Source organism: Haemaphysalis longicornis, unplaced genomic scaffold, assembly GCF_048455015.1.
Source record: "Haemaphysalis longicornis isolate Haplotype H1 unplaced genomic scaffold, Haemaphysalis longicornis Haplotype H1 scaffold_12, whole genome shotgun sequence".
In the NCBI taxonomy this organism is placed as follows: Eukaryota; Metazoa; Arthropoda; class Arachnida; order Ixodida; family Ixodidae; genus Haemaphysalis; species Haemaphysalis longicornis.
The window spans coordinates 94,257,933-94,267,036 of NW_027526225.1; positions in this window are offsets into that span (position 1 = coordinate 94,257,933).

Sequence of the window (9,104 nt, forward strand, 5' to 3'; positions counted from 1 at the left end):
TGTGAGATTTAAGGTGGCCAAGCGGCACCCACTCATTCACGTGCAATCACTTAGACGTTGCTTACGATGCCTTTAGGCTCAATGCTAAAGTTGTCTAACGTTACACCCGAATGTAAGCCTGACAACAGACCCACTTCGGTGGATTGGCTTGTGACGACAAGTGCTGTGAGAAGCTCACGGCAATGAAACGGCATTTGGTTGCGACGCCAACATAGCCTTCCAAAATATCACATATACCGACTGAGGGGGACTGCTGAGTGATGATGATAGCAGTCGTCAGAGGCGCACGGCCAATCTCAATTTTCTGTCGGGGGTTCTAGGGTGGAGTAGAGCAGAATAGGGTAGGTTATAGTAGGGTAGGTATGGTAGGGGTTTTGGGTAGACCCTTTCAACGTCCATCTTCCCACGGAGCTTTAGGGGAGAGCCTTGGCCAGCTCCGGCCTCAAAGATCAGCTGCGCTTGATCGGAAAGGCTGTCGACGCGGCTTGAATCAAAGTGTCCTAGAATAAGGACGCCTCTTTGAAGACTTTCCTTGGTTTTATGAAAGTTGATTCTGCCTCTCTTTCTTCCCTTTGGCATGGGAGGGGAGGGGGGCGGCAACATAGCCATCCACTGACACATCTCTCGCCGCAACTCGACTATATGTGATGCTGGCGCTTTTTTCCATCTTAAAAAAAGCCTAATAGACCCGTCGTTTTTTGATAAATTGTGGGCCAAAATAGCGAAAGAAAATAGGTTCCCGGCAACCTTTTTGACGTTTTGAAGTTCGCTAAGTTTGATTAAGGAATGGCATGCACACATGCACAGTCAGACGCTCCAATGCCCAAAAAAATTTTGTGCGGCCCCACGTTGTGTGGTGTTCACACAACGTGAGAAGATGCCTCATCCAACCATAAGCCGCTCGCCCAAGACACCGTATCCTCGTTGATAGCAACGCAGGGCAGGACCGGAGTATGTGGCGGGGGCCAGTTTCACTGTAATGCTAAATTAGGCGACCGTGAGTTCTGTTCTTCGGCCTAATGACCTTGCTTCTGTCTCACGTCAAGTGCGTGCAATTTTGTAGCCGCCGGAACAGTCTGTGCTCACCCTTTCAGCATTCTTCTCGCTGAAATGTAGTAGTCGCGTATTTAACGGCCTTTTACCCCCTTTCACCCGCCGCGTATTTGTACACCGCAGCATGAGAGCCCTCCTGCGCTACGATGAGTTTACTCGCACTGAAGTATTTATAACCTTGAAAAGACCTTGCGTTTTATCTTTCCCTCCCCCCTCTATTCCTTTTAACATTGCCATAGCTGAGTATATATGAATACCCGAGAAAGCATGCTTTTCAGCTTTATACGCCTGGCGTGCCGCACTTCCATGTTTCATCCATGCCCCACGTGCCTGCGTTACGGCTCATTTGTATTTATGTAATCTGCGCAGTAGTCCATTTGTCTAATGTATTGGTAGGAAAAAAAATGTAAAATCCGGCTACTGAATATAACGAGGCTCTGTAATTGCCTGCAAGCAGATAAGTGCTTAAAATTGAAATGGGCGCAGAGAGCGTTGTTTATCATGTGTAAATGAAATCAGCTTTCGGGGTGCCGAAAAATCACAGTACAGCTATTGAGTTTTCCTGTGAACGTGCTACCCGGTTGCTACAGATGGGATCGGCTCAAACAGGCAGCCTTGAAGCACCCCTAAAGAGATGCTACTCGAACGTGCAATTCGTAACGCTACCTTTCGCACACGAAATCGAACACAGGGAAAAAATGAACGTATTCGAAGAGGACGTATGCCACGAGCACTGTCTGTAATATAAATACGTATAAGTGAAGCCGATTTGGGTTTTTGAGGAAAGCTATACAGTAAAGACACTCAAATGAAGGTATAGAAACAGAAAGCCCGCCCGTCATTTGACTCGGTGGCGCACAGTTCGCGATGGGAGCGGCTGTGTCTGGTCAAAATTAATGCAGTGGGTGAAAAGCGGGAAGCGGTGGCTACATGTCTAAATTTCTATATCAACTACAAACAAATGAGCATGCATACATTTCCTCATGCGTGGATGCCAATTTTCGATACACAGTAGTAATATTGTATACACTTGTGGCCTCCGTGTATACTGGCAGTTCAAGAAGGAACTCCGCTCGCGGCCCCGCTCCGAACCTAACATTTGCTTTCCAATGCAGTGGCTGATTGCACCGCACTGGTGACAGGCAGACTTTGTAAACCACGAATCACAACGAAACTGCTACGGCCTCGTACTCTTCCTACACGCTGGGGCAGGTAGGATACTAGCACAATGAGTTCCGCCAAGCGTGCCTTGCCTCGATGCAGTTTCCTTGGTATTTCATCAGACATCAACGTGAAGTCGTTTTGCTGAAATTAAACGCCTTAACAACACCGTGAACGTCCCGACACCTAACATTCCAGAAACTCGCGCACCTGTGTTTTCGGCGCATTAGCGATTCCCTGTCGGACACAATGCCAACCCATTGTCGTACAGGCGTTTACGTTTTTTTGGGTGTGTGCGTGGGGCAACGACAGCGTTCCAGGTACGCTGCTTCGCTTTGGAAGGTTTCCTGTCTTTTGCTCTAACCAGCGCTGCTCATATTGTCTGCTAATCATAGGGAAGGACGAGTATGGTGTAAGAGGAGAAAAGTAGTGGCTCGTTGCTGTGGGGCTGTCAGGAGCATTGCGTCACATGTCACGTGATCGCACATCTACGTCGATGGTGTACCGCGTATCTACCAACCCTACTTTCATTGCGAGTGAGCCCTGACTACGCGGTTTCATTCATTCATTCATTCATTCATTCATTCATTCATTCATTCATTCATTCATTCATTCATTCATTCATTCATTCATTCATTCATTCATTCATTCATTCATTCATTCATTCATTCATTCATTCATTCATTCATTCATTCATTCATTCATTCATTCATTCATTCATTCATTCATTCATTTATTTATTTATTTATTTATTTATTTATTTATTTATTTATTTATTTATTTGCAGCAAACTCAGCCCAAACCTCAGGTCGTAGCAGAGCGGATGACGCAAGCATAGTCCACGTACACTGCCAAACCTTAGCACTAAACAATAAAATAAAAAACGGAGAAAGAGTCCATTACACGCAAACGAAAGCAATTACCACAAGTCCTTTAGGGATCATTCTTACGAAACTCTGGGTATTTGTTTTCACAGCAGTTCTACTATGAAGCTCATGTCTTTTTCTATTTTTGCTCAGCGCAGATATATCAATATAGCACTTTTTTGCTTTCATCTTACCCCTCCTACACTCCGCTTTTAAACGTCTTTATGTCCGCTGATTTTTTGTAAAAACCCAATTCAGCCTTTATTCAGCTACGCCACATTAAACATCGCATTCCGGCAACGTCACTTCCAAATGTCATCTGCAAGAACATGCGGAGTGAGAAATGGAGTTTTACTAGAGCGCCAAATGTTACCTTTAGTGCCCGCAGCATCGAAGTTCTGATCGAGGTGGAGTGCCGATTAGGTTGACGGGGCCGCAGAGGCTACCCTCCTCAGCAAGTCGCGCGAATGGCAGCAAGAGTGAGTCGACAGAGCTTCGGAGAGAAATCTCAAAACAAATTAGCCACCCAAGAATTGGAAGCGCATGAGGGGAAGCCGGAAGATAATACCACATTAGTTTATTTTGAAAGCGAACCCTTCAGCCTCTCACGAATATCGTCTGTAGTCCACCCAAGCGCAGTGCAGGAAAGTCAACTTTCGCTGATGATGAAAAGAATGATCTTGGGTGAAGCGGAGAGAAACTGAAACGCCGCCCGTGGCCGGAATCAAACCTGGGTTCCTCGCGCTCTGAAGCAAACGTTTATCCCATTGGCTCATTTGGGCACATTTGAGGCAGCTTGAATTTGGAGAGAGTTGCATGGACGTGCCAAATTGGACAGAAAATCACGCACATATCTTGCCTAAAGACGGTGGTGGTGCAACGTGTGAAATCAAATGGCCAAGGGCCAAACTCAAATCTGCTGCGATCAACAGTCCAAACAGCGTGCGAGTCAAATAAAAAAATTGAAGCCGTTCCATTCAATGTCAAAGCTGTCGGAAGTGCAGAGCAGCGACTCTTCATAATGGGCTGCAGCGCCGTTATAAGCTCACTGCTACCAAAACCCATGCAATTCAAATTTCCCGCCTTCGCAGTGCTCCCGGGCCCCCTGCCTGAAACTCCGCCAGCGTGAGTTCTGTTCTTTTTGTGCTTGCTTTAATTTCGTATGCTGGAGCTGTTTGGCGTCATTACGAACGCGCCATTTTTTTTTCTTTCGTGGCTGGAGCCTTTCTGCGGCATTTCGAACGCCCCATTTTCTTCTTGCACGTGCAGCTGTTCTGAATCATTTCGAACACGACATTGCTTTTTTGCGCGGCCGCTTTTTTCGCTTACTATCGTAAAAACCAACCAAACGAGCGTTCCTAACTAAATAAACGCGGGCGCTGTCGGTTAATTACGAATATTTTGCCTCAAATGTACCTATAGTTTTCTTCGCGCCAAACAATGTGGAGTTGCATGACAGGTGCCAGTGGTTCACGAGTTTCGAATGCTTATGACTATATAAACCGCTTGGCTTTCGGAGCCTCTGGGGTACGCCGCGAATGACAGCGTTACCACAGGACGCCCTGGGGCTCTACTTGAGTGTAGCGAGTGAGCTACGAGGGGAAGGCGAGCGCCTAAAATGCTCTCAGCGAATCGAAGTACAAAATTCTGCGCGTCAAAGTCCACACTCAGACGAAAACCTAGAAATCCCTCACAAAAAAGCTTCGCGTTCAACTATCGTCGTCGTTATACGGAGGAGTGCGTGATTTTTACGCCTTGAAGGGACAGCTTTAAATTGTGACTGACACGCTAGTTGTTGGCTTGCGTAGGATGGTTTAGTTAAGTGATTCCGCGTAGGCGTGCACTCTGCAACATACTTAACGTAAAAAAAACTTTGATCCTCGTTAGGAATTGACATTTGTATTAGTCTTGTACGTTAAACTTTCTTTTTAATATAGAAAAAGAAAGAACCACACGTTTTTTATCTCGAAACAAAGATGCAAAATAAATCAGACAACGCACAGCCAGCAGGCTTTCAAAGAATTACCCCGGTAGGCTTACAACACATTAAATCTACAATATCATTACATCGGTAGCTCCATAATTCTTTGTAATCGTTTTGCTGCGTACGAGGAATCGAGCGAGTATATTTCAAAACCAAGGCTGAAACAAACCGCGAATGCCGAGGGGGAACTGATGACGCAGTTTTGTAGATTCAGGTTTTCCGAAATTCATTGAGGAATAAGTCAGCATAGATGATTTTGAAATTAACAAAGGTAATGTACAAACCACGCGAATAATACTCTCTGGAATGAGACTGCCCGCGTAGAATATTATTTTACTCGTATTGGTGTATTATAATCCTGCTTCACGGTCGGCTCTCTTCATTTGCATGTGAGTTCCGATGGTAGTTTTCGTGCGTAAGCTTCATCTTCTATCTCTCGATTAGCATATTCCCAACACAGCAGCTGAAGAAGAGCTGTTTATGCCGAACACCTTCTTTTTTACCTTTTTCTACGCACCACGCTGTCTTCTTACCAAGTGCACTATGAACACGCGTAGAGCTCTCAAGAGGCGATATTCAGTGGTCGTGTGCATGTTCCTTTTTGCTGAATTCGTACTGGAAGACCAATGTTGGCAGCAGAAACTTTTTTTACTATTTCCTGGGCGTTACTTATTACACATTTTTATGCGCTGTTTCCATACCGCACTTCGAAGGCGCGCATATAACACCTGCATTCATGAGGTGTACGACTCAAGCCGACAGTTTTTGCACGCAGTCAGCTTGAAATACGTTTCCAATATTTAATTTTAGTTATTTATTCTGTTAACTTGCTTGTGCGCAACCATTTTGTTGTGTTTGACTACAAGCTGCGGTAAGCGTTATTCCCTTATGTCGATATTTCACAGCACAGAGCGTTTGTTTTACTACCGCACATAAATAAAGGAGGGTAGAAACGTGTCGATGGAGTATAGAAAATAAAATAAAAGCAGGCTTTCCGAGCTACCATTTGGACTCTCTGCCGGTATCAGTAGCGCATGAATCTCCGCGGGCAGTGGCTGATGTCAGAAGGCGTTGGGAATAAGAAGCAATGCTTGCGTTCTCTCTACGCGATCCCACACAGTCATGTAGCGGTGAAAGTTTTATTTTTTACCCCTCAGTCTACACCAAAAACACCCTTAAAGAAGAGCCTCAAAACTTCAAGCAACGCGCTATTGCGTCACAAAGGCTCTAGTCATTCATGCCCTCTTTCCACTCCTTCCCTTTTCGCCGAATGGTTTGCTAATCGTTCATCTTTACTACCCTCCAGCAAAAATCTACCCCCCCCCCCCTTCTTACGTTGAAGCGCACACGGCATTCATTCCGAAAACAGAGAACACGGACAAGCTTAAACATGTCACATCACATCGTCCTATATCCTTGACAAATGTCAATTACAAGATTCTCAGTAAGGCGCTTGCACAAAGAATCCAATCACACATCTAGCAGCTGGTAGGACCACACCAGACATGTGGTATAAACGGACGCTTGATTTTTTTTTCAAAGACACCCAAGGCAAAATGTGTGCTGGAGCGTTGTGGCACTGCCCAAGCTCGCGTGGCTGTGCTCCAGCTTGACTTGAAAAAACCTTTTGATTGTGTGTCCTACGAATTGTTGTTGTTCATTTGAGATTATGTGGACGTAGGAGCAGTTATGAGGGAGGGGGTGCTGGTGGTGTATCAGTAGTGCACCACGACGAAAATTGTTAACGAAACGTTGGGGGCCCCCATTAGAGTGGATCGGTGGGTGTGCCAGGACTTCCCTCTAAGTTCACTTCTTTTCTGCCTGTATATTGATACGCTCTGCTTGAATATAATTGAAAATAAATACGTTCAGGGGTTACAGCCATTCGAGGCAGAGGTAAAAATTTTGGCCTACGCTTTTTGGCCTATTGCTTTAAAAGGTAAAAATTTTGGCCTATTGCTTTTTGTACAATAAAGGAAAGGTTGGAAGCGCGGTGGACAATGTTGAACGTTTTGAGTCAATCACGGGCAGCGGGGTAAACTGGGGGAAGTGTTCGGGTTTTTGGCATGGGGAATGGCCTCTGACACCGGAATCTTCTCTCAACGTGAGCTGGGAAACTAGCCATGCTAGGTATCCAGGGACGTCATTGGAGTGCTACCAGGACAGCGAACCGTATTAGCACGCCCAAACGCAGGACATACGCGACAGGGAAAAATAGTGGAGAGCGTTTTTTAATCTTAACGTGTGCTAAAAAAGCGACTGTGTGTAATTCATTTTTATTGTCAAAGGGTCGTACGTGATGCAATTGTGGCATTGCTCGCGTGTGAATATACAAAATATGCATGGAACATTTCCTGTGTAAAGGCCCGTATTACGACGGAAGCGAGTGGAAGTGACGGGAATTCTGTCGCTTTATCGCACGGCGACAAAACTTGGTCCCGACAATTCGTCAAACACGATCGTCACGCGGTAAAGCGAATGAATTTGTGTCGCTTTCGCCCGCTTTCGTCGCAAGTATGAACGGGCCTTTAGGCCGATCGTATACATGGGAGAGGGGCAGCAGAGAAAACTTTTAGGGGTAGTGGAGAAAAAAGGGCGGTCTTTATTGATTTATTGTAGGATCACCGCGTGGACGCAACGCAGGCGATAAGGAGCGCTGTAGTGGAAGGCTCCGAATTAACTCTGATCACCTGGGGATTTTTAACGTGCGCCTAATTCTCGTGCACACGGGCGTTTTTGCTAGCCGCCTCCATCTGAAAAGCGGCCGCCGCGGCCGGGAATAGAACCCACGTCCCCGTGCCCATCAGCACAACACCTCAGAAACTGAACCACAGGTTCCTTTTTCTTCGGGATAAAGCCATCTTTTTTGGGGAACAGTTTGCCAGGTGCGGCTGTCTCAAGCGCTGCCGGAATTTGGTGTATCCAGTTTATACATGCAAAGAACGATCTCGGGCTATTTTAAAGAAGTTGTCACGTCAGTCAGGTATTTCTCAACTCACCTTTCGATGGAGTATTTGTATACACTGTCACATAAAAAATTATATATAGGTGTTTGCGACAGTCTGTCCCCGCTACCGTGATACAGAGATCAATGGAGGCCTAGGGCAGGATGTACTGAAAAATATTTGAGCGTATGCCTGCGAAACAGAGGGGAAGTCTCTCTTTTTCCAACTTTATTCGGGGACCCGTACTGGGCAAACTCGGTAAATGGAAACGTGGTAAATGCACCCTGTGGCGCTGACTGTAGAATGTTTAAACAACCGGATAACATAGACCACATTTTTATACACTGTTGGATGGCGGTTCACTTTGGGGATGTTATCCAGTAATCTTTACACAAGGACCTCCCACTTAAACCGCATTGTATGGGGTATATATCTACAGACAATAAAAAATAAGTCCCCTACGACTTAATAATGCTCATGGGCCTTCACAGCGTATAGGCACGTAGTTAAAGACGACGCAGCTCTCTTTAAGGAACAGCAACTTTGTTGGAGTAAATTTGTGCTCCCCTAACAACTCAAAGAATGCAAAGTCGGCGAAGCAGCAGTTAGGAAAGTGACGTGCACAGGCGAGGGTCGGTTAATTGAAAGGCGCGGCGACTGCTGGGGGGCACTTATCTTTCGGAGTGATTGTTTCTCGAACCGCCCAATTACATTGAGAGCAATGGAGATTACAGAAGACTATTATAGTCGAGTAATGACCCAGTAAAATACTCTCCCTATCAAAGGAGATAACCCGTGTGGCATAAAAAGAAAAAATGAAACACGTGCTTCGCTTTACAGATAACACCGCCAGGCACGGCTGAAATGTTCAACAAAACACATAAATAAAAAAAATTCAGTGCATAGCTCGCGGCAATATGGAGGGTGCACATAGCATAGCTGCATGGTGACGTGAATGCCCGACCGGTCGCGCAGTTTCTTCGGGACAGTGTCACGCAGTTCGTTGAGGGGCAGAGGGTACCGCAGCCAGTCCCAGATTGCTGGGCTATTGTAGATCTGTCAACTACTCTAAAGGGATGATCTACAGACAAAGCC